Below are 21658 nucleotides of genomic sequence, written 5' to 3' on the forward strand. Positions count from 1 at the left end.
GCCCTGAGCCGAAGGCAGACGCTTAACCGCTGTGCCACCCAGGCGCCCCCAGGATTTTTCTTTTCCCCTGGAAAGAGTTGTTAGTCTTCACTGTCCTATCTCTTTCCTCCTGTTGTCTGTGGAACTCAGTCCTACCAGGATTCCACCTCCACCATTCCCACAGTGTGGCTCTCATCGGGACCACTGGAGACCTTCCCTGCAAAATTCAGTGGACAGCTCTTAGCGTTCATCTTATTTGCGCAATAGGTAGCCTTTCTTAGCTAATCACTTCCTTTTTCTTGAAGCACTTTCTTCTTTTTGAATTCCAGGATTCCACACTTGCCTGGTTTTTCCCTCCTCTGTCATTAGCCATTAGTTCTCAGAGTCCTTTACTGGTTTGTTCCCATCGTAACGACTTCTGCATAGTGAGGCACTTTAGTGCTCAGTCTTTGGACCTCTTCTCTGTGTACATCAGCCCCTTACTGAGCTCATGTCTTCTCATGGCTTTGCCATCTTTCCCTTGATGTTTCCAATTTTATATTTCTAGCAAAGTCCTCTCACCTAAACTCCACACTCACATGCCAACTGCCTATTGGACCTCTCCGCTTGATAGATAACTGGCATCTCATGTTTGACAGGTTCAAAATGGAACTCCTCCTTACCTTCAGATGGTTCCTCCTACAGTTCTTCCAGCTCAGTAAAGAGCAACTCTACCTACCCTTCCAATTACTCAGGCCAAAAATCATAGAGTCATCCATGTATCTTCTTTTTACTCTCTGGCAATATGTCTTATCCATCAGTAAACTTCAATATATATCCAGAAGCTAACCACTTCTCATCACTCCAGTTACTTCCACCATGGCCCACGCTGCCAATACTTCTTACTTGAGTTATTGCACTAGCTTCTTAATTGGTCTCTTTGCTTTCATTATTGCTCCTCCTCCACTCAAGCTTCAGTACAGCTGCCAAAGTGGTTCTTTTCAAACATTAGATGGCAAAGCTCCTCCTCTAGAAACTTCCCCAAGGGACCCATATTACTGAAGGCAAGAGCTAAATCCTTAATGTGGCTGACAAGGCCCTACAACATCATGTGATTCTCTCTCCCTACGCTTCTCTGACCTGTGTGTCACTGCAGTGGCATCCTTGTGAGTCCTCAGATGTACCAAGCGTGTTCTGGCCTCAAGGCCTTTGTACTTGCTTTTCTTTCTGCCTGGAATGCTCATCCTCCAGATATCTGCTTTGCTAGTTCCCCAACTCTGAACATTGTTTAACGCCAACAACTTTATTGTCATATTCCCAGGAACCACTTTACTTAATATTTCAACTTTTCTCCTCATCCTTGGTTCTGGCACTTCTTATCCCTCTTTGTTTTTTAAAAACTTTTCCCAACACCTAACCACCATCCAATACATGTATTTATTCATTCGTGTATTGTATGTGTTCCTCAATAGAGTATAATCTCCATGGGGACAGGACAGGAATTATTACTTGTTTAGATCCCTGTGTTGTCCTCAGTACTTAGAACAGTATCCGACACATATTATGTGTCCAATAAATATTTTCTTAATGAATTGATAAATACAGATGAAAAGAACAGTAAGGGAAGCCTTCATCCATGAAACCTAGACCATCAATATCAGAAACCACAATCCACGGAGAAGTATTCTGGTAAAACGGGTCACAAAAGAATCCTATCTTGCACAAGCAACCAATCCTATGAGCAGGAAGGGGAAACTAATTTCCTTTTAGCAATCAGATATTATCTGGTGCTGTTTCCTCCTCCATGGCCAGTAGGGAGGTGGACCTCAAATATTAATCTAAACTCAGATTTCACATAAATCTGGAGACGTCCTATATAATTGAACTACCTCACGGCCAATGCCAACGTAGTGTTCTATTTGAAAGGAATCAGTCTAATATCTGAAAAGTAATTTCTACTTTTCTTCTAGTTTTATTGAGACATAAATGACACACAACACTGTATAAGCTTAAGATGTGCAGCATAATGATTTGACATGTGTATATATTGTGAAATGAATACCACGATACGGTTTGCTAACATCCATCACCTCATGCAGTTACAAATTGTTCCTTGTGATGAGAACTTTTAGGATCTACTCTCTTATCAACTCTCAAATATACCACACAACATTTTTAACTACATTCATCATGTTGTATGTTACATCTCCAGTACTTATTTATCTTATAACTGGAAGATTGTACCTTTCGACCACCTTTACCCAACTCCCCCATTCCTCAGCCCTCTGCTGCTGGTAACCACAAATCCGTTTTTTGTATCTATGAGTTCATTTGTTTGTTTTTTAAGGTTCCACATAGAAGTGAAATCAAACTGTATTTGTCTCTGTCTGACTTATCTCACTTAGGGTAATGCCCTCAAGGTCCATTCATGTCACAAATGGCAGGATTTCTTTCTTTTTTTTTTTTTTGTAGCTGAATAATATTGCAGTGTGTGTGTGTGTGTGACAACTTATTTATCCACTCATCCATCAATGGACACTTAGGTTGTTTCCATGTCTTGGTTATTATAAGTAATGCTACTATGAACATGAGGATGAAGATATCTCTTTTATGTTGTGATTTAATTTCCTTCTGATATATACCCAGGAGTGGGTTTGCTGAATCAAATGGTAGTTTTATTTATAATTTTTTGAGGAACTTCCATACTGTTTTCCACAGTAGCTGTACCAATTTACATTCCCACCAACAGTGCACAAGGGTTCCCTTTTCTCCACATCCTTGCCAACATTTTTTATCTCTTGTTGATGACAGCCATTCTAACCTGTGTAAGGTGATATCTCATTGTGGTTTTGATTTGCATTCCCTTGATGACTAATGATCTTGAACATCTTTTCATGTACCCTTTGGCCATTTGAATATCTTCCTTGGAAAAATCTATTCAGGTTACTTTGTCCATTTTTAAATTGGATTTATTTGTTTAGTTTTGCTATTGAGTTGTATGAGTTCATTATGTATCTTGGACATTAACCCCCTATCAGATATATGACTTGCAAATATTTTCTTTCTTTTTATAGATCGTCTTTTCGCTTTGTTGATGGTTTCTTTTGCTGTGCAGAAGCCTCTTAGTTTGATGTAGTCCCACTTGTTTATTTTTATTTTGTTGCTCATGCTTTAGGTCTCATACCAAAAAATCGTTACCAAGATCAAGGAACTTACCCCGTCTGTTTTCTTCTAGAATTTTTATAGTGTTAGGTCTTACATTTAAGTCTTCAATATATTTTGAATTAAATTTTGTAAGTAGTGTAAGCCAGGGGTCTAGTTTCATTCTTTTACATGTAAATATCTAATTTTCCCAGGACCATTTATTGAAGAGATGGTCTTTTCTCCATTGAGTATTCTTGGCTCCCTTATCAAATATTAGTTGACTATATAAGCATGGGTTTATTTCTGGGCTCTTGATTCTGTTCCATTGGTCTATGTATCTTTTTTTTATGCCAGTATCATACCATTTTGATTATCATAGCTTTATAATATAATTTGAAATCAGGAAATATGATGCCTGCAGCTTTGTTCTTCTTTCTCAAGAATGTGTTGGCTATTGGAGGTCTTTTGTCATTCCATAAGAATTTAGGATTGTTTTTCCAAAATGTTATTTAAATCTTTACTGAAGTCTCATGAAGAGATACCGAAGTGAAATATACTACACCACAGGTGACATAATTCCTAAAGAATTCTCTTCACTGTTGAAAACATTATTTTCAAAATTAAAAACACAATTATTATACAAGTACCTAGTGAGTGTATGTCAGAGTTTTAACTCATTAAAATAATGATGAAGCCAGTTCAAAGATGATAAGAGAATATAACATATATGTAGTTAGAGAAAGCAAAAATGAATGAATGCAGGAAGAAGATTGTTAGATACAAAACTAGTTTATTTTTTATGGGGCAATAAACCATTATTTTTGGAGTTCTCTTTTCTACTTTCAGAGATAATTTGTATCCTTACAGGGCAAAAATTATTTTCTATAGGTGTCTTAGTCAACTCAGGCTGTCCTAATAAAACATCATAGACTGGGTGGCCTAAATAACAGAAATTTATTCTCTTACAGTCTAGAAGCTGGGAAGTCCAAGATCAGGGTGCCACCATGATCAGTTTCTGATGTGATCTCTCTTCCTGACTCAAGGAAGGCCACCTTCTCCTCCCTGTATCCTCAGGTTGCATAGAGAGAGAGAAGGCAAACTCTGCTGTCTTTTCTATTTGTTTTGTTTGGTTTGGTTTGGGTTTCTTTTTTTCCTGGTGTCTCTTCTTATAAGGCCACTAAACATATCATGAGGCACCCTCCACATGACCTTACCTAAATATAATAACCTTGTTTCATCTCCAAATCATTGGGGTTAGGGATTTGACATACAAACTGAGGAAGTACAGAGGGAGGCATAATTTAGTCCATAGCAATAGGCAAAAAACATTTGCATTAGCAGTTTTCTGCAAAGTTTAAAGGCTACCCTTACAGATTGTTAAATGGTCTAATAAATAATTGATAGTTAGTCAGACAATTTTATACCCATCTGAATTCAGATGACCGTTATGAAGGCCTATTAGACAGGGCCCAAAGTCATTTTGCCTTTCAGTGTTTGGAAAATTTTTCTTGACATCATTCATTTGCTTCTCTATAAACCCACTCATGATTCAGCTTTCTGAGGTCTGAAGTTTGTACAGTTGGGGGAGGGGTGCCCCCATGAAGTAGAATATAACATGAGCATGCAAATATAGTCCTTGAGTCCCAGCAACTTAAAAGGAGTCTGTGCTAGTGAAAACTTCATGGAAAATCCATCTCCAGCCCTTTTGTAACAATTTACACCTCCCCCAAATCTTTCTTCTCTTCTAAACATTTCATAAAAATCTCCATCTTTCACTGATTCTCCTTTCCCCATTCAAAACTCGTGTGTGTGTGTACATGTGTATTTTTATTGTGGTCAATATATGTAACACAAAATCTACCATTTTCATCATGTTTAAGTATACAATTCTATGGCATTAAGTACATTCATAATGTCATGCAAGCATCACCACTATCCATTCCCAGAACTTTTCATCATCACAAACAGAAACTCTGTATCCATTATACAATAACTCCTACCTTCCTCTGCCCTTGGTCCCTGAGAAATGCTTTTCTACTTCCTGTCTCCATGAATGTGCCTAGTCTAGATACCTCATGTGAGTATAATCATGCAATATTTGTCCTCTTGTGTCTGGCTTATTCTATGTAGCATAATGTTACCTTCCCATTCAAAACCCCTTTCCAGCTCTTCTTGGTCCATGAATTTCTTCTCGTGTCTTTCTAAAATAAATCATTGTAACATCTCCAAGCAACTTCTAGTTCTTGCTACCCATTATCTCTATAGCAAGAGGCGAAAAGAACCCTTCTTAGAGTAGGATAGGAATTGGATAAGACTGTGAATATGAAGATAGTAATATGTGCCCCTCAGCACTTACTCTTCGGGAAAAATCGAATACTTCTTTACACTAAGATGGGAATGAGTAGTAAAGCCTAATCTATACCTTTTTAAACAAGAATCAGGAAACCTTAAATCAAAGGAATGAAAACTACTCTTTGTGGAATTTCAGGTAGAGGGGATGAGGTGTGTGATATTTGAGGTTTATAAAGAATGGCAGTATTGATTTTTTTGAAAAGCCACCAGGAACACGCATTCTACAGAATATCACTCACCTGTCCCCATACCGGTTCATCACAGCGTCATTGCCGTGTGCTGGGATGATGAATGAAATCACCATTTATCAGAACTGCCACCACTTCTCCTTGCCACGTATTCCCTCTTTTTACAATGATATTGGTGGCTGTCCTGGCTAGCGTGAGATGCTCACTGTGTTTTCCTAGCTTATAGTAGCTGGCTGGAGACACACTCGACACGAGCGTCACAAGGCCTGTAAGTCATCTTCATCGCGCAATACCAATTGAGTTAGAAACATGGTCTTACTCTCTGAACAATCACTGAAAGAGACAAAAAAAAATGGCAAATAGATTTGCAGAATGTTAACTTCATTCAGAAAGTACCTTAAATAAATAATGCAAAGAGGCTTTTGGAGAAGGTGATGAGACGAATGCAAATGCCTATTTTTCTATACATATAAAAAAATCCTCCAAAGCACGGCTGGAGCTCAGCATGTGAAATTCGCACAGCAGTGCAGGAGTGGTAGTGCTGTGATGGTCTCGGTTCTTCTGCCCACCCCAGCTTCCCTGCTGAGGTTAAGAGCCACCAGGCCTTCCCTGGTGACTGAGAACAGAGCTTGTCATCCAGCTGGGAGACAAGAGTCAAGTGCTAGGGAAAGGTAGCAGATGAAAGGCCGGCAAGGCACTAATGTTATTCCCTCCAGAGGGTAGCAAGCCAGAAGAAAGGCTTTCCTGCCTTGTGCAATAGGCTTTGTGCTCATGTGCCCTGTGGATGCCAGCGCCACTGGGTCGTGGGTAAGGAAAAACACATGCCACTCAATGCTGAGGTTGCTAAAGCCACTTTATTTTTCTAGGAGAATCCCTTTTATGGGGTAGAAGGAAAGCATCAGGGACATTGCTTAAGCACATTCTGGGAAAACAACGAGGGCTGTAATGAATGCAAAGTTATTGGGTACATGGCCGGAAGAACTCATTAATAGAATGCAAATGTTCTGGAAATAGATTTTCTTTTCCATTCCCTTTAGGGCATTCCATGTATCTCTGCTATATCCAAAGAGACCCATTGTCCTTTATGCTCTGAGTTAGGACTTTTTATTATATGCCTGGTTTAAAGAAACCCGAAATGCTCACCCCCACCTAATGTATAAATGGAGAAGGGCAAATTCTGTGCTGAAAAGAGCAGGGCACTCTGTTGGTCAGCGGGGTCTTCCCCAAAGTCGTGGAATGCAAATGAACAGAAGGCGAACTCTGTAGAATCAGGCTTTAGTGCCTGGAATTATTGCCAAGACTCAGTTTTTTTTTAATGCCCCCTGAGGAACAAGCAAAAGAGGAGACAAAAGAAAGCTTCCAGGCTAATCTGATGTTTATTAATGGCCTCAGGCTCGGTGGAAGAGAGTGGAGCTGAGATTCAGTAATTACCATGTGAAGCAGGAAGGAACACTGAGCTAATCATATCAGATAAGAGACATAAAGCCAGAAAATAGGAAGTGAAGAAAAAGACCACGCAACCAGGTTTCTTATTCTTTCAGCATCTAAACCTACCTTCTTACCCCAGGTCTTTTATCTTGAGAAGGAGAAAAATTACTTTATATTCAGACCTCCAGATCTCCCAGCTCTCTTTACCAGTAATATTTCAGAGGTCCAAGGCTAGATAGGCAAGTAAGATAGGGGTTTTCAGAGTGCACTTTCTGGTTCCCTCCGCCCTCCCTGCAGCTCCAGAATATCACCCACTACTGGTTTGAGATAGGCTGCCCCGGGCATATCGACCTCGAACCCACTCCTTCCCCTGTTCCACGCTCCTTTACCAACTCTTACACGGATGTACCTAAAGAAAGACATACCAAGGCAAACTTACGGGATCGTTCACTCCTGTGGCTGAACTTACAACTTCCTTTAAAGAAAGATCCAAATTTGTGAGGTTCCCAAAATCTCTTCCTTTCAGAATTGGGAATGAATCTTATCATTTAACAAAATGGAAAATCTTAGCTAAAATACTGTTTTTTTTTTTTCCGTTTCCTACTATTTTGTAAATGTTAGTCTTGCTGCTAATTGTCAGATCTCTTGCTGACAGGTGCTTAAAAGGCAGCTCTAATGTTCAAGCTTGAATATTGCAGGATGAGATGCTGCTGTGCAGGGAAGATTACGCTCTGAGTGGATTTGGTGGGTAAGTAGAGGCAGTGCGGTGTGACAGGGCAAGCACTCGACTTTCGGCTGGTCTCAGCACTGCCACTAATTCGTTCACCAGGAGGGACCTTGAACCCTTCATACCTCTGTTTTCTTTTATACAAAATGGAAAAATACATTTTATGGTGTTGTTCTGAGAGTCCAATGAGACCATGTGTATAAAAAGTCATACAAATATGTGTTTTTATAGTTAACTCCATGTATCAGCTGCCTCATCGGTATTCCCTCCCTCCCCACGATCCTAGCAAGAACCCAGTGGTCACCTATCATTCACTTTTGGATAACCTGACCAAAATATATCATATCTAACCCACTTCTCCTTCTCATGGTCCATGTTCCTCTACACGCTCTTAACCAGGTGCACCTAGGGAAAAAAAAAAACCTTGTAAGGCACATTTATAGGATTATCCATTTTTGCCCCCCCTAAGCTCCAACTTCCCAACTAAAGAAAGGACTCAAAGCCAGCCTATAATAAAAAGCTTGCTTTTATAAATGCAGTAAAAGATTTTAGCATTATGTTTAAAGAATCTTAACATGGTTGAGATAAAACATACATTAATTGTAAAACCTGTTATCGAAGAAATACCTCATCTTATATTGTTTTGCATGCCTAGACTTGGAAGAAAGGAAAAAAGCTGGATGAGAATAAGAGCTAAAATTTATTGAACATCGTTAAGAGCAAAGCACTCTGCTAAGTATTGTCAGATCTGAAGTTAAAAACATGACTCACTCAAATATAAAGGGAGCACACGTCAAAGATTTTTTAACTCATGAATGAGGGAACCGCAAGATAGTTCAAAAAGAATTAGAAAGGTGGAAGTATTTACAGAGGCTAAAAAAGAAAGAGGAACACTTGAATAAAACTTGTGGTTTAGGTATAGATCTGGTTCATGTCCTAAATGGTGGTAACAGGATAATCTTAGGGTTATCTTTTCAATCTAGAAAACAGCTTTATCTCTTCTGAACAAAATTAATTTGCATTTCTCTTTGACAAGAATCATTTGCATTGCCAGCAATTTTCTACAAGTTAACTTTTACACTTACAGAGTTCCAAAATATCCTAATCGATAGTAAATAGCACCTCAAACAAAAGTACCCACCTAGAGAATCAGATAATCCACCCAACAGGCCTACACACAACCCTTGCTCAACATTGAAAAGACTTACAGATTTCCAGATTTTGGATAACTGTTTTTGATAGTACTTTAAGCATAGTGTATGGAAACATTCAGTATTTATTATTTGTGTGATCTACACAATTCTGAAAAGTGGTTATTATTAATTCCATTTACACAGATGAGGAAACTAAAAATCAAGGAGACAAAGAAATCTGTCTAAATTCAATATGACAAAAGATTACCTAGATCTATTAAATTATGAAATCCTTGCTTTTCTAGCTACAGTGCCTATATTGGCCAAAGAAAAATGTTTTAATTTTCTTTATTGAGATACGGCATACATATGGTAGAGTGAAGATATCTTAAGTATACAATTTAACGCTTTTTACACATAAGGATGTGTGTGTGTGTGTGTGTGTGTTTTGCCAAACACATATTACCATGACCCAGATCAAGATGTGGAACATTTCTAGTTCTCATGCCTCTTTCTACTCAATACCATCATGACTAATCCTAGGTAACCATTGTTTTGGACATCTCTTACCATAAATTAGTTTTGTCTGTTTTTCATAAAATGGGTCAGACAGTAGGTGCTCTCTTATGTCTGGTATCTTTTGCTCATAATTATGTCTGTGACACACCAATGTTGTTGCATGTGCTAGTATTCTTTTTTAAAAAACTATTTAGTATTCCATTGTATGAATCTACCCAAACTTATTTATCTGTTCTCTTACTAAAGGGCACTTGAGTTGTTTCCAACTGTTGGCTATAATTCATAAAGCTGTTAAGAGTATTTTTGTCTATCCTTTCTGTGAGCATGAGCATATATTTTTGTTGGCTGTACACTCAGGAGTGGAATTGTTGGGTTGTAGGTTATATGTATTTTTAGTTTTAGTAGGTACTGCCAAATATTTTTCCAAAGTGGTTGCACCAGCTTATATTCCCACCAGCAACGTATGACAGTTCCCATCAGTTGACATCCTTAGCAACTCTTGATATTGTCAGTCTTTAATCTTAGCTATTTTGCGATATGAATAGGTATTTGTCTGCACTTAAGTTTGGTAACTTTCCTGTTATAAAAGAAAGGAAATAATATGATAGTTGTATAAAGCATTAGGTTTGAGAAAGTGAAGGCAAATACTATTAGCTCTATCTGGAGTGAGTGGATGGATCCCAGTGCTTCTAATTTGGGGGCTACTTTAGTAGGTGAGTGTAACAGAATGAAACAAAATTATGCCTTTCTGATACACTCCCTTCCATTCATTTTGGGTACCATGATCTTGGTGGCGTTTACCAATCAAATCTGATAAAAATATTTAGTCATATTAGAAAGTTTCTTTAAATTTAGCACTGTATGAAAAGACTGTTAGGAACCTAATTACAACTATGTAAAGAACTATGCACATTTAAATAAATCTAACCATAAATAGAAAAAGTTCAATTAATACAGAGAGATCTAACTTCAGAGTGGGTCCCTATACTCAGGAGATAGTGGACACATGGTGCTCAGCACATGTTTATGAATGATAGTGATTGCACACCTCTTCCTTTGTTATCTGTTCTGAGTGGAGCTTTGCCTTTTTTGTTGGTCTTCAGTGTTTTGTGCTGGTCTGTATTCGATCATTTACCCAAATCAAGGCAGACTCACAAATTTACAGAAAATTTACGGGTTCTTTTTTTTTTTTTTTAAAGATTTTATTTATTTATTTGACAGAGAGATAGACAGCCAGCAAGAGAGGGAACACAGCAGGGGAGAGGGAGAGGAAGAAGCAGGCTCCCAACCGAGGAGCCTGATGCGGGGCTTGATCCCAGAATGCCGGGATCACACCCTGAGCCGAAGGCAGATGCTTAATGACTGAGCCACCCAGGCACCCCGAAAATTTACAGGTTCTGTACATATCCTGGATTTACGTTTTAAACAATCTACAACTATATTTCTAAATATGTAGTTATTTTCATTCCTACTGAACAAATTAATATAATTTAGAACCCTAAGGAAGATTGCTTCCTTCAATGGCCAGACTTTGAATTTGCTGTCTCTTCTCTTTATTACCATGGGTGAGTCTTTGATAGACAGCTATGATTTGGGGCAGGAAAAAAAATATCAAGCTACCTGGCTTTAAATCCTATTTCCATTACTTAACTATGTGACCTTTGGCAAGTAACTGAACTTCTGGGTACTTCAGTTCTCTCATCTGTAAAACAGGAGTAAGAATAAGTCCAGCCTAAGAGGGTTGAGAATGAAAGGAGTAATTATTTATAAAGCATGTAGAACAATATCAGACACACAGCAGCAATCTACAGGTGTTTGTTAAGTAAAATAAATTAAAAATCTTACCTCAATCTCTCTTCACTCAATCACTCGAAAAATCTCTCTTTGGATTCATGTATGCCCTGTTCAAATGTCCCACCATGGATCCGTATATCCTCTCACGCCAGCATATACACAACAGTTTTAACCTCAGAAGAGTAAGATGCTTAGCAATGAGTGACCCAAAAAACACAGGACAATATGCATGGATCACCAACGCATTAAGCCAAGTGAAAGAAGCCAGACACAAGAGCCTACATATTGTATGTTTTCATTTACTTGACATGCAGGAAAAGGCAAAACCAGTGGGATAAAAACAGATAAGTGGTTTCCAGGGACCAGAAGTCAGGAGAGGAGTTAACTGCAAAGGGGCATGAGGAAATTTGGGGGTGGGCAAGGAGATGCTACTGTTTTATATCTTGACTGTGCTGGTGGTTAAACAACTGTATACTTTTGTTAAAAGTTACGGAACTGTACTTTCAAGAGGGTACGTTTTGCTATGTGCAAATTATACTTTAATTTTTTTAATGGAAAAAAGAACAAAATGTACCACAAAGTGTTTTACCAAAAAGTCATTCAATTACACATAAAGAGTCCTAGAATATGTGCAGAACCATGTCTAACTTCAAATGTGGCCAGTCACTGCAGTTCTAGGACTGGATCTCCAACAGTCCTGAAACTTTGGCCAGTTTCAGGATGATACTAGAGAATTCATCTTTGCTTAACTATCTTGCAGGAAACATTTGATAAGTGCTGTAGTTGTTTTGCATCAATCACTTACATCTGGCAACTAGGGGTCTGTTAAGGATTGAAGAAGATAGCTGTAAGAATGGGCAAGGTGAGGTTCTCATGTCTGGTGAAACCATTACTCCACCTGGTTGACTTCATCAGTAGCTCTATGTCACTGTCAAACCCTGAGAACCTGAAGCCTGTACAGGGTCTGAGAGCGTGTCACCTGGTCTTCTGCTTTGCATGACTCCAAAACTTCATCCTTTATCATTTTAGCATTATGAAACTCCTTGTTCCTGTACTGTGTCTGTTGGTGTCTTTCCATCGATCATGTCTGCTATGACACCTATTAAATGTCTCACACAAAAGCCACCTTCAACAGAAAATTGGAAGTAGCTCCTTGAGCCTGTTGGATTGTTCCTCCTTAGTGAGCAGAATCTCAGATCTGTATTCTAGATGCAGGCCCAACAACTGCCCACTTCCCAGTCTCTTGAGAGAGTCCTTCCTTGGTGCTCCCCTTTCCATTTGTCTCCCAATCTCCTAAAACCCTCTGTATCTTTAATTTTGCTCTTCAACCTTATGTCTGGTTACCATTTATTCAATTGTTTCTGCATTTTTCCAAGAGAGAGCTGAAGAAGGCTTTGGATCCAGTGAAGAGATGATGAGAGAAGAAAGCTATGTTTGCCCTTCTGCCCCTCGGTCTAGCATCCAGGAGAAGAGTCTGGCTTTTCACACCCCTTTAAGTGACTGCCTTTTGGCATGACTCCTATGCTTATAGCTAGGAGAGGGCCCTCCCTTCCTTCTACATAAGTTACATTACATAAGCAAGTCCTTGAAGGCTCTCCTACTTTGCAGCATTTGGAGCCCTGAAACTAAGTCCAGTTACATGCATGTCTAATGCTAAAAGCCTATTATCTCCCACCATGGCAAACAGATTAATTGGAGCCCTCATGTATCTATCTGATCACTTTTTCTAAAAGTAGAGGTCACAGACACTGAAAAGTGGCCAGAAATGTATAATATGACACCAGTTCAGTGAGAAGATGGGTAGTTCTATAGAGGTCCACCATTGGTAGGCAAATCCACCAAATGTTACAAAATCTGAGATATGCCATTAGGGGACAATAGAACATGGTAGAAGCTCAAGAGAATAGGAGGGAAGAGCAAGGATTGCACCACAGGAGCCGGAATTTTAGGTTGTGGTTCTTAATGAGTCGGCTGCAACAAGCCGCCTCCCGAGGGACTGAATCACAGTCTTTGACAGTGGACCCAGGAGTCTGTATTTAAAGTGTCTCCCCAGAGGATTCTGACATTTGCCCAGGTCTGGGAACTCCATGTGTAGGAGCTCCGCCAGGAGAAGAGCTCCTCGTGGTGCTATGTTGATCCACATAATGCTCACAGCAACTCTGGAAGGAAGGTGCTATGATCCCCATTTCACAGAGGAGAACACTGAAGCACAGGGGAGAGGTCACACAGCTAGTAGGTGGTGGAGCTTGGATTTGAACCCGGGTAGTCTGGCTTCAAACACCGTGATTATATTTCAACCGAATTATTAAAAGGAAATAAAACAAGCAAAATATGAAGCACGTACTAACATATTTAAGAGACATTTAACATGAGTTGACGCTTCACACATTGCACCCAGAAAGTCCCATTAGGGAAACATGCGAATCTCTGAGCGTTCTGCTTAAGGAGGTTTTTACTCCACTGTGTTTTATTTTCCCATTGTGTCAAAGGCCTCCTTTTTTGTCTAACCTAGATGGACACCATGATGTCATGCTTATTCGCCCTTTCCTGACCTAAAGAGTAATGAAATTGAGGTCCTTGAAAAACTCTCTTATTCAGAGCCAGGACACTAAAAGCTCATTCAGATATGAGACAATTGTCCTGATATTATCTAGTCTAGACACAGGGACTTATGAAAGAAGGTACAATTAGAATCTTTTAGTCTGGCGTTGATGTCTTCAAATAAGTGTTCTAAATCTCTGATTTTGATATGTGTTATTTTTGTAAAGAAAGGGAGAGGGCAAACCTCTTTCTCAGGTCTTCACGAGAGCAGTTAATGGTGTTTCTTCTTTCTACATCCTCTAGAGCTGTTAGGGTCACTAACTGAACCTGTGATTGGCAGGCAGAATTTCTTTTGCATCAGCCACAGGGCTCTGTACAACAAAACAAAATCGCTGAGAAGCTGGCCACTTACTGTCCCAGCGCAGGAGTGGCGTTTCCTGAGGTCCCTCCAGAATAGTGATGGACCTGTTTGGGGTTCAAAATTAATTTACTAAGTTTGGCCTATGTTGCCAGACAGATGGCCCCTGTGTGACCCTTTTTCACAGAGCACAGTTATTGCCAGAACTGAAGACAGACAGAAAAAAAAAATCCTTTTCCTCTGGAGAAATCTGCTATTAATCTTGGTGTCACTGAAGTAACAGACTGAGATGCTGTTGCAAGAAACCCACCCATGTTGTTAGCAAGCAGAAGAGACCAAGAACCCAGTAAGTTGTAAGTAGCTGAACTATTTCAGGTGCTTCTAATCAGCACTATTCTTACTGTAAATCGCAGGGAAGTTCTTCAGGGCAAAGAGAGGGAAGAGATGTTGTTTTCATAGTATTGTGAATCAGTGGTGGTTGAATGGCTAGATGGAAGCACCACCACCCACTCTGGTTGTTCGCTCTTTAGAGTACTTCTCACCTCCTCTTTCTTGCTCTTCTCCCCCGTCACCTCCTCCCAAGACATTCTCAGATGTTTCGTGCTACGGAAACCACTCAAATAGTTTGTGTGTCTAGTCTGTGCTCATCTTCCACCCTACCCCCTTTCAAAGAAGCCTACCCTACATTGTCATGGAATAGTTCTTCCAAAATGCAAATATGGTTTATCAGTCCTCTGACTAAAACCTTCTGTGGTTCTCATTTTCCACACTGGTTGAAATGTCATAGAAGGTACTTCCCAAACTGATCCCAGCCCACCTCTACAATCCACAGGGTACCTCACCAATACAGCCTGGCCATTTGCTCCCACTATGCCAAACCATGGGGAAATTTCCAAGACCTGCAGTTTCTCCTCCCTGTTGCAGAAACCATTTGCGGTTCACAGAGTAAGTCATGTTCTGTCTCACCCTCATTCTGAACAGACAGTTACCCCTTCTCTTTTATTGAGCCCTCAGCCGCCATCTCAATTGCTAACTTTGTTCTAAAGGCTGTCCTGGTAATCCAGGCAAAATAAATCTACCTTGTCTCTATGCTTCCTCTTCTCAGTTTCCCCCATCTGTGTTCCTACATTGTTTACATGGCTATCCTGGCTACTTAGCCAGTATGATTGAAGACACTCAACTTGTTGAAGTAAAAACATGCACCCATTTTATCTTCCCCAAGGCCACTAACCCACTTGTTCCAGTCGGCTCTCCTTTCCCTCTGGGTAGCAACAATAGTTCATTCTGTCCCAGAACTCTTCAGTCACTTCTGTTTGTTAAGACAATCTGGTCCTGTTAACTGTCTCATATTTGGCACAAACCCCTCTCCAGGGCAGACTGGAGAAGGCTGGTTTGGGGTATTTTTTTTTTTAAGATTTATTTGAGAGAGAGATAGCGCACCCATGCAGGAATGGGGTGGGGCAGAGGGAGAGAGAATCTCAAGCAGGCTCCCCACTTAGCGAGGAGCCAGAAGTGGGTCTCCATCTCACGACCCTGAGAGCATGACCTGGCTGAAATCAAGAGTCAAATGCCCAATTGACTGAGCCACCCAGGCACCCCTGACTAGGTCCCCTTCTTAAAGGATCAGAGTGAGGAAGAGGAGGAGTCGGAGAAGGTTCCCTTTGTCACTTTTCTCTTCATCTTCAGTGGTAATGAAGCCACTGGCAACACTGTTGTTTCTCACAGCTGGTTGGTTGCAGGGGAGGGGGAAGAGTAGTCTTATTAAGAGTCAGTGTGGTCAGATGGAAGCCCTAAATCTCCACTGAAGAGAACTCAGTCCCCAAAAGTCCCCTAAGCATTGGTGGTTCCTTTCCAAGAGAATCCACAGCAACTCCAGCTGACCTTCCCCTCTACCCCCAGTGGAGGCATCACTCACATCCCTCTTTGCTCCTTGCCAAAACTTTCACTGAAACAATTGAAAAGTCTTATGGGGCTTATTGTCAAGAGATTTTCACCTGTTATACCTATAGGAGCAACAATAACATCTTGACAAGAAAAAGATTTGCTCATATGCTCAGGTTCAAAATAAATATTCTAAAAGACACCTAATTTATCATGAATCTTTAAAAAAATTTTTTTTTTTTACTTTCTCTTGGCTTTCTTAAGAATCGTATATGGGGGCGCCTGGGTGGCTCAGTCATTAAGCGTCTGCCTTCGGCTCAGGGCGTGATCCCGGCATTACGGGCTCGAGCCCCACATCAGGCTCCTCCGCTGGGAGCCTGCTTTTTCCTCTCCCACTCCCCTTGCTTGTGTTCCCTCTCTCGCTGGCTGTCTCTATCTCTGTCGAATAAATAAATAAAAATCTTAAAAAAAAAAAAAAAGAATCTGTCTATGGGCTAAATTAGGGTATCTAATGGAGCCAATCACTTTTTTAAATTGTGTAATTTTAAATAATAAACGGTTATGTATCTTTAAGTTATAATTAGATTTTAAAGAAATCTGGCCCAGCATTTCTCAAAGTATGCTCTGAAGAACTAGAGATGTTCTGTGAAGACATCACTCTGTGGTCAGATTCATTTGGGAAACAGCATATTGTCTAGAGCCCCCTCCCGGAGAATCACCGTAGATACTGGAATATCAAAATCACTGAGAAGTTGTACAGTAAATAAACCTGCTTAACATTCTTGGACCTAAGATTTTGCAAAATTATTTGAGCTCTGAATTTCCTGCCCCAACTTTTTACCTTGTGTGACGCTTCCTGACCCAGTTTGGAACATGCTGGCTTTTGCGATGACGCAGGGTTGAATGCCAGAAAGAAGATTAAGAAGTGCAGTTACAGGGCCTGGCTTTGTCTGCTTTGTGCCCTGGAGTACCCCAGGCACAGAAATTTATCCCCTGGTGTCACTTCTCCAGCATCTATAAAACATGGAAGGCTTTAGCTCATTGCAGCTCCAACCTTCCCCAAAATAGGCATTCAAAACAATTACCTTGATTCAACTGCTGAAAATTAATAGTAAAGCACCAATAGCTTTCCCTATATGTGTTTTTCACCAAACCTATGGAAATTCTGCCTGATTAGGTTTTTAAAACCTTTTTATGAAACATGAGTCAAAAGGAAGAAAGATTTTTCTGGAAAAGAAACAACAGATTAATTTTAAACCATTTGGTTCTAAGATATGATGAGAAGTTAAAGAGGTGAGTTATCCACAACTTTAGTTTTTGTATACATAGAGTAACACAAAATATATCATATGTATTTTCATACCAGTGCTTCTTATAGGTATTACTAAACACAATTAACACCCAGGCTATGAAAATTATAGAAATCTGAATTAATCAATATTTGGCATATGGTCTTATCAGAATGTTACAAATAATTTTTTTAAAAAATAGAAAAATAACTGCATTTTATTTCTCCTAAGTTATTGAATAGAAATAAAAAGTCATTGTCAAGCAAATATTAAATTGAAGCAATTGGAATCTTAATTCTAAAATTGTAAAAGTAATTGTAAAAAATGTCCACGACACTTGTTTCCTGTTTTATTTTGTTTTCAATTCAACCTGATTCTTCCCGTCCAGTTAAATATTTCAGATTTCCTCTCTGTGGGAGTCAGGCTGATTACTGAAGGGTTCCTGCCACCTGAGAATGGCGTCTGTCTTCCTGTCACCATGCCAACTCCACTACAAAGGAGGGATTTCCCCTTCTTTCTCAGTCTTCCCTCCAGTGAGGGAGAGACACACTCCTACCTCGGGAAAAGCACCGTTTCTAATTACTATTGGTTCCTTTCCTCTGCCTTTGTGTGAGAAAAAGGCTTGCGATGAAACTCTTTGTCTTTTTAAATATGATTTTTGTGTTCTCACTACTCTTACTGACGTCTTTGTGTGGTGCGGTGGCTGGGATCCCACTGCATTTACATGGCAACCAGGAAATCAGTCATTCAGAGTTGCCATAGTAACCAGAGGGGGAAGGGAGAAGTCCATTTTATCACAGTAGGCTGTGTCCCTTCCAGGAAGCCTACAGAATTTTTAGAAAGAGGTCATTCTGAGCACAACAACAACAACAAACGCCTGTTGGCGTCAGGACTGCCCTGCACTCGCATCACAAAGCTCTCTGTAGACGAGGGTGCCAGTGAGCGAGTGGCAAACATCACAAGGAGATAGAGGGCGTTGCCTTCTCCCCTCAGAGCGCTGGGTGTTGACCTGGTCCCCTAGCAAGTTCCTACAGGGAAGTCCATCAGCACAAGCTCCACGCCGAGTCGCCCAGTTCGCTCTGAAGTCTCAGGTCCGCAGAGGAAAGGCAGGTAACTGCTGTTGTGTAAGCAGGGTGAGTGTCTTGTTTGGGTTTGGGGCACAGCTCTACTTTTATGGTAGAAGAACCCTGAGCTGCGGAAATGGGGCAAAGGGTGCTGTCCCAAGAAAAACGGAAGTGTCTGTTGAGTCTTGTTTCCTGCCACATCTGCTTCTGGAGCTGATGGTAGTCATATTTCAATTTTTTAAAAAAGAAAGTCATGTGAGGTTAACCAGTGAGATTGTCTTTTACAGGCTTGATCATTAGAATCCTCAACTGATAGGCAGATCGTGTTTTATAATGGACAGCAGGCACTCTGGCCCCCCGGGAGCAGGCCTGGCTCCTGGATTTAGTTAGTCGGACCTTTGGGGAGCCAGAACTGACCCACAGCTGATCACATTTATAACTAAACCTGAAGATGCACTACTTGATTTAAAAAATTTTTCTAATGGCAATACCCTAATAGGCAGGGATTTAGGAAAGTTCTCTGTAAAGGGAGATCCTCTGTTTTGTAAAGTGAGAAAAAAAACCTCTCATCTTCCTTTTCAACCCCAGAATGATACGCTTTTCCTCTTTTGAAGATGAAATGAACCACCTCTTGATTTCTGCCCCTCCTTTCCTCCAAACTGCCTTCCTCTGCTCCCTGTTTGCATCTCAGTAAGTGGCTCCAGCATTCATCAGTCACTTTGGAGTCTTCCTTACCCTTACTTCTCTCACATTCAACTTAGCAGCACATTTTTACAGGTCTGGCTTCAAAACATATCCTGAATTCAGTCTTTTCTCTCCACCTTTATTACCTATCATACCTGAGCTGGTCATCATCTTTCTGAGTTCTAAAGGAGCCCCCGGACTGGTCTCCCAGTTCCCAGCCTGGTCTCACAAAGCAAGGCAAGTTAGGTCATGTCATGCCCCCCATTGAGACTTCTCCCAACCCACCTCAGGGCTGTGCACAGCACTCAGAATGCAACCATTGTCTTGATGTGTCCCCTGCGCACCCCTCCATCCTCATACCCTCACACTTTCCCATTTGTGCATTCTAACTCTCTTACGCTGACCTTGCTGTTCTTTGAACACATCAAGGATCCCCTCATCTCAGAGTCTTTGCACCTGCTGGAATATTCTTCCCCACATGTTAGGAGGCCTCCTTCCCTCACTTCCTTCACATCTCTAAATGTCCTCTCTTACAGGAAGCCTTTTGTATCAGCCTGAGTCTTGGCTGGAAATGAAAGTCACACAAGTTTTAGGAGAATAAAAGGACTTGTTCACTGTGTGCAGGAGTAAGGAAGCCAAGAGTGAGATCAGAGACCATATGTAGTCTTGAGGGGCCAAAGGGGAGAAATAGTATTATAGGAGCACAAGGAGAGCTGCATCCTGAAGCCGCATAGAGCCGCCCAGAGCAGAGTGCTGAGGAATAGGCCTCGCTGTCTGTGCGTTGGCCGAACGCAGCTGGAAACCAGAGTCTAGGGGAGTCCGGGGGGTATAGTATTGGTTGCTGTAGGAGTTATCTGTGGTTGTATGGCAGACTGCCCCCAAATACTGTGGCTTGAAACATAAGCCCTCGGTATCTCCTTCTGTGGGTCAGGAATTTGGAAGCAGCTTGCCTTCCTGTGTCCAGCCCCAGGTCTCACATGAGACTGCAGCCAGGATGTCGGTTCCTTGAAGACCCGTGCAGGATGAAGGATCCATTTCTAAGGTGGCTCACTTACAAGGCTGGTGTCATTGCTGGTTGTCAGCCAGCGACTGAGATCTCCGCCTATGGGCCTCTGCGCCGGGCTGCTCGAGTGCGCTCACAGCCTGGTGCCCGGCTTCCCCCGCGAGTGCTCGAAGGGGCCAAGGCGGCCGCTGCGACGCCCTTTCTGCCCTAGCTTGGACGTCACACCCGGTCTCTCCAGCCACATACTAGCAGCTCTGAGTCAATGCGAGAGGAGACCCCACGAGGGTGTGAACCAGGAGCTAGTAATAACTGGGGGACATCTAGGAGATACCACAGCACAGAACACAGCAAAGAAGGGTGGAGGATGAATTGAAAGGGGTGGGGAAAGGTAGAAATCAGGGAATAGTTAGCAACCTTCCTGCGTAAAACATTGCATGCCGGGGCACCTGGGCGGCACAGTCGGTTAACCATCTGACTCTTGGTTTTGGCTCAGGCCGTGATCTCAGGGTCCTGAGATGCAGCCCCGTGTTGGGTCTATGCTCCATGGGGAGTCCGCTTGGGACCCTCGCCCTCTCCCTCCCTCTCAGTCCCTCGCCTCGCTCATGCTTGCGCTCTCTCTCTCTCTCTCTCAAATAAATAAAATCTTAAAAAATGTATGCAATCCTGCCACTCTGTTCCCCTTTACCCGTTTTTATTTTTCTTCACAGCACTTGATGCCACCTGACATATATTTATGTGGTAACTACACTTTACCCTTGAACAACACAGGAGTTAGGGGCACTGACACCCCAAGCAATCAAAAATCCACGCACAACTTTTGACTCCCCCAAAACTTTACTACTAGCCTACTATTGACTGGAAGACTTACCATAACATACATAGTTGATTAACACACATTTTGTATGTTGTATGTATTATATACTGTATTCTTACAATAAAGCGAGCTAAAGAAAAATACGTTAAGAAAATTGTAAGGAAGAGGAAATATATTTGTAGTACCGTATGGAAAAAAAAATCCACGTGGAAGTGGACCCGTGCAGTTTAACCCATGTTGTTGAAGGGTCAGCTGTGTTCTATTTTTGATTCCCCCATTATCATGTAAACCTCATGAGATAAGAGAGTCTATTTTCTTTCCTGCTGGCGCCTAGCAAGCTTCCAATACATACTTGTGTATCTGAATGTATACATTGTATCTAATTTTAAATAAAAGGTAAATGTTGTTAAATGACCAATTCCAGTAACATCCCCACCCTTTTTAAGCTAAAACCTCTTTTCTCCCCCACCCCGCCCCCCACCACCAAAGAGTAAAGCTACTCAGTGAGTTAGGATTTACCTCTGGCAGCTTTGCAAGCAACACAATTACCTCTTAGTCCTGTCTTCCTCTTCCGTTTGCTATTCCTTGGAGGTTGTTGTTAGTTCCCTTCATTTTAAAACCAAGTTTTCACATTTCTCCCTCTTAAAAGCAAGTTAAATTGTCTTCTGTTTATCTGGCCTCAGTTGAGTTGTGTTTTCAGAGGTCTTGTTAAAAAAAAATGGTTTTCGTGAGAAAAAGAAACACTTCCCTCCTAATCTTCCCCTTTATTTCCCTTCCTCTG

The 21658-nt window shown here is 41.1% G+C and overlaps 1 protein-coding gene and 1 long non-coding RNA gene across 6 annotated transcripts in view; one reads left to right on the top strand and one right to left on the bottom strand.

The window, feature by feature from the left end:
• Positions 1–6: 6 nt before the first annotated feature.
• LOC117797239 lies at positions 7–21540 on the bottom strand. Of its 4 annotated transcripts, none has more exons than XR_004622172.1 (4): positions 21427–21536; positions 16865–17037; positions 5694–8202; positions 7–196 (listed from the first exon to the last, which is right to left on the bottom strand). It is a non-coding gene; the product is annotated as an uncharacterized LOC117797239 (long non-coding RNA). The 4 variants fall into 4 exon arrangements; XR_004622173.1 differs by having other exon boundaries at positions 21397–21526; XR_004622174.1 differs by lacking the exon at positions 16865–17037 and having other exon boundaries at positions 21427–21540.
• Positions 18235–21658, top strand: part of GNG2 (G protein subunit gamma 2) — a 126016-nt gene continuing 122592 nt past the window's right edge. The window contains exon 1 of one of the 2 annotated variants that reach the window (XM_034648483.1): positions 18235–18445. The gene's annotated coding sequence lies outside the window, so the exon portion shown is untranslated. The remainder of the gene's footprint in view (positions 18446–21658) is intronic. The other variant, XM_019807225.2, reaches the window with a different exon arrangement.

Source organism: Ailuropoda melanoleuca, chromosome 20 (genome assembly GCF_002007445.2).
Source record: "Ailuropoda melanoleuca isolate Jingjing chromosome 20, ASM200744v2, whole genome shotgun sequence".
Lineage (NCBI taxonomy): Eukaryota > Metazoa > Chordata > Mammalia > Carnivora > Ursidae > Ailuropoda > Ailuropoda melanoleuca.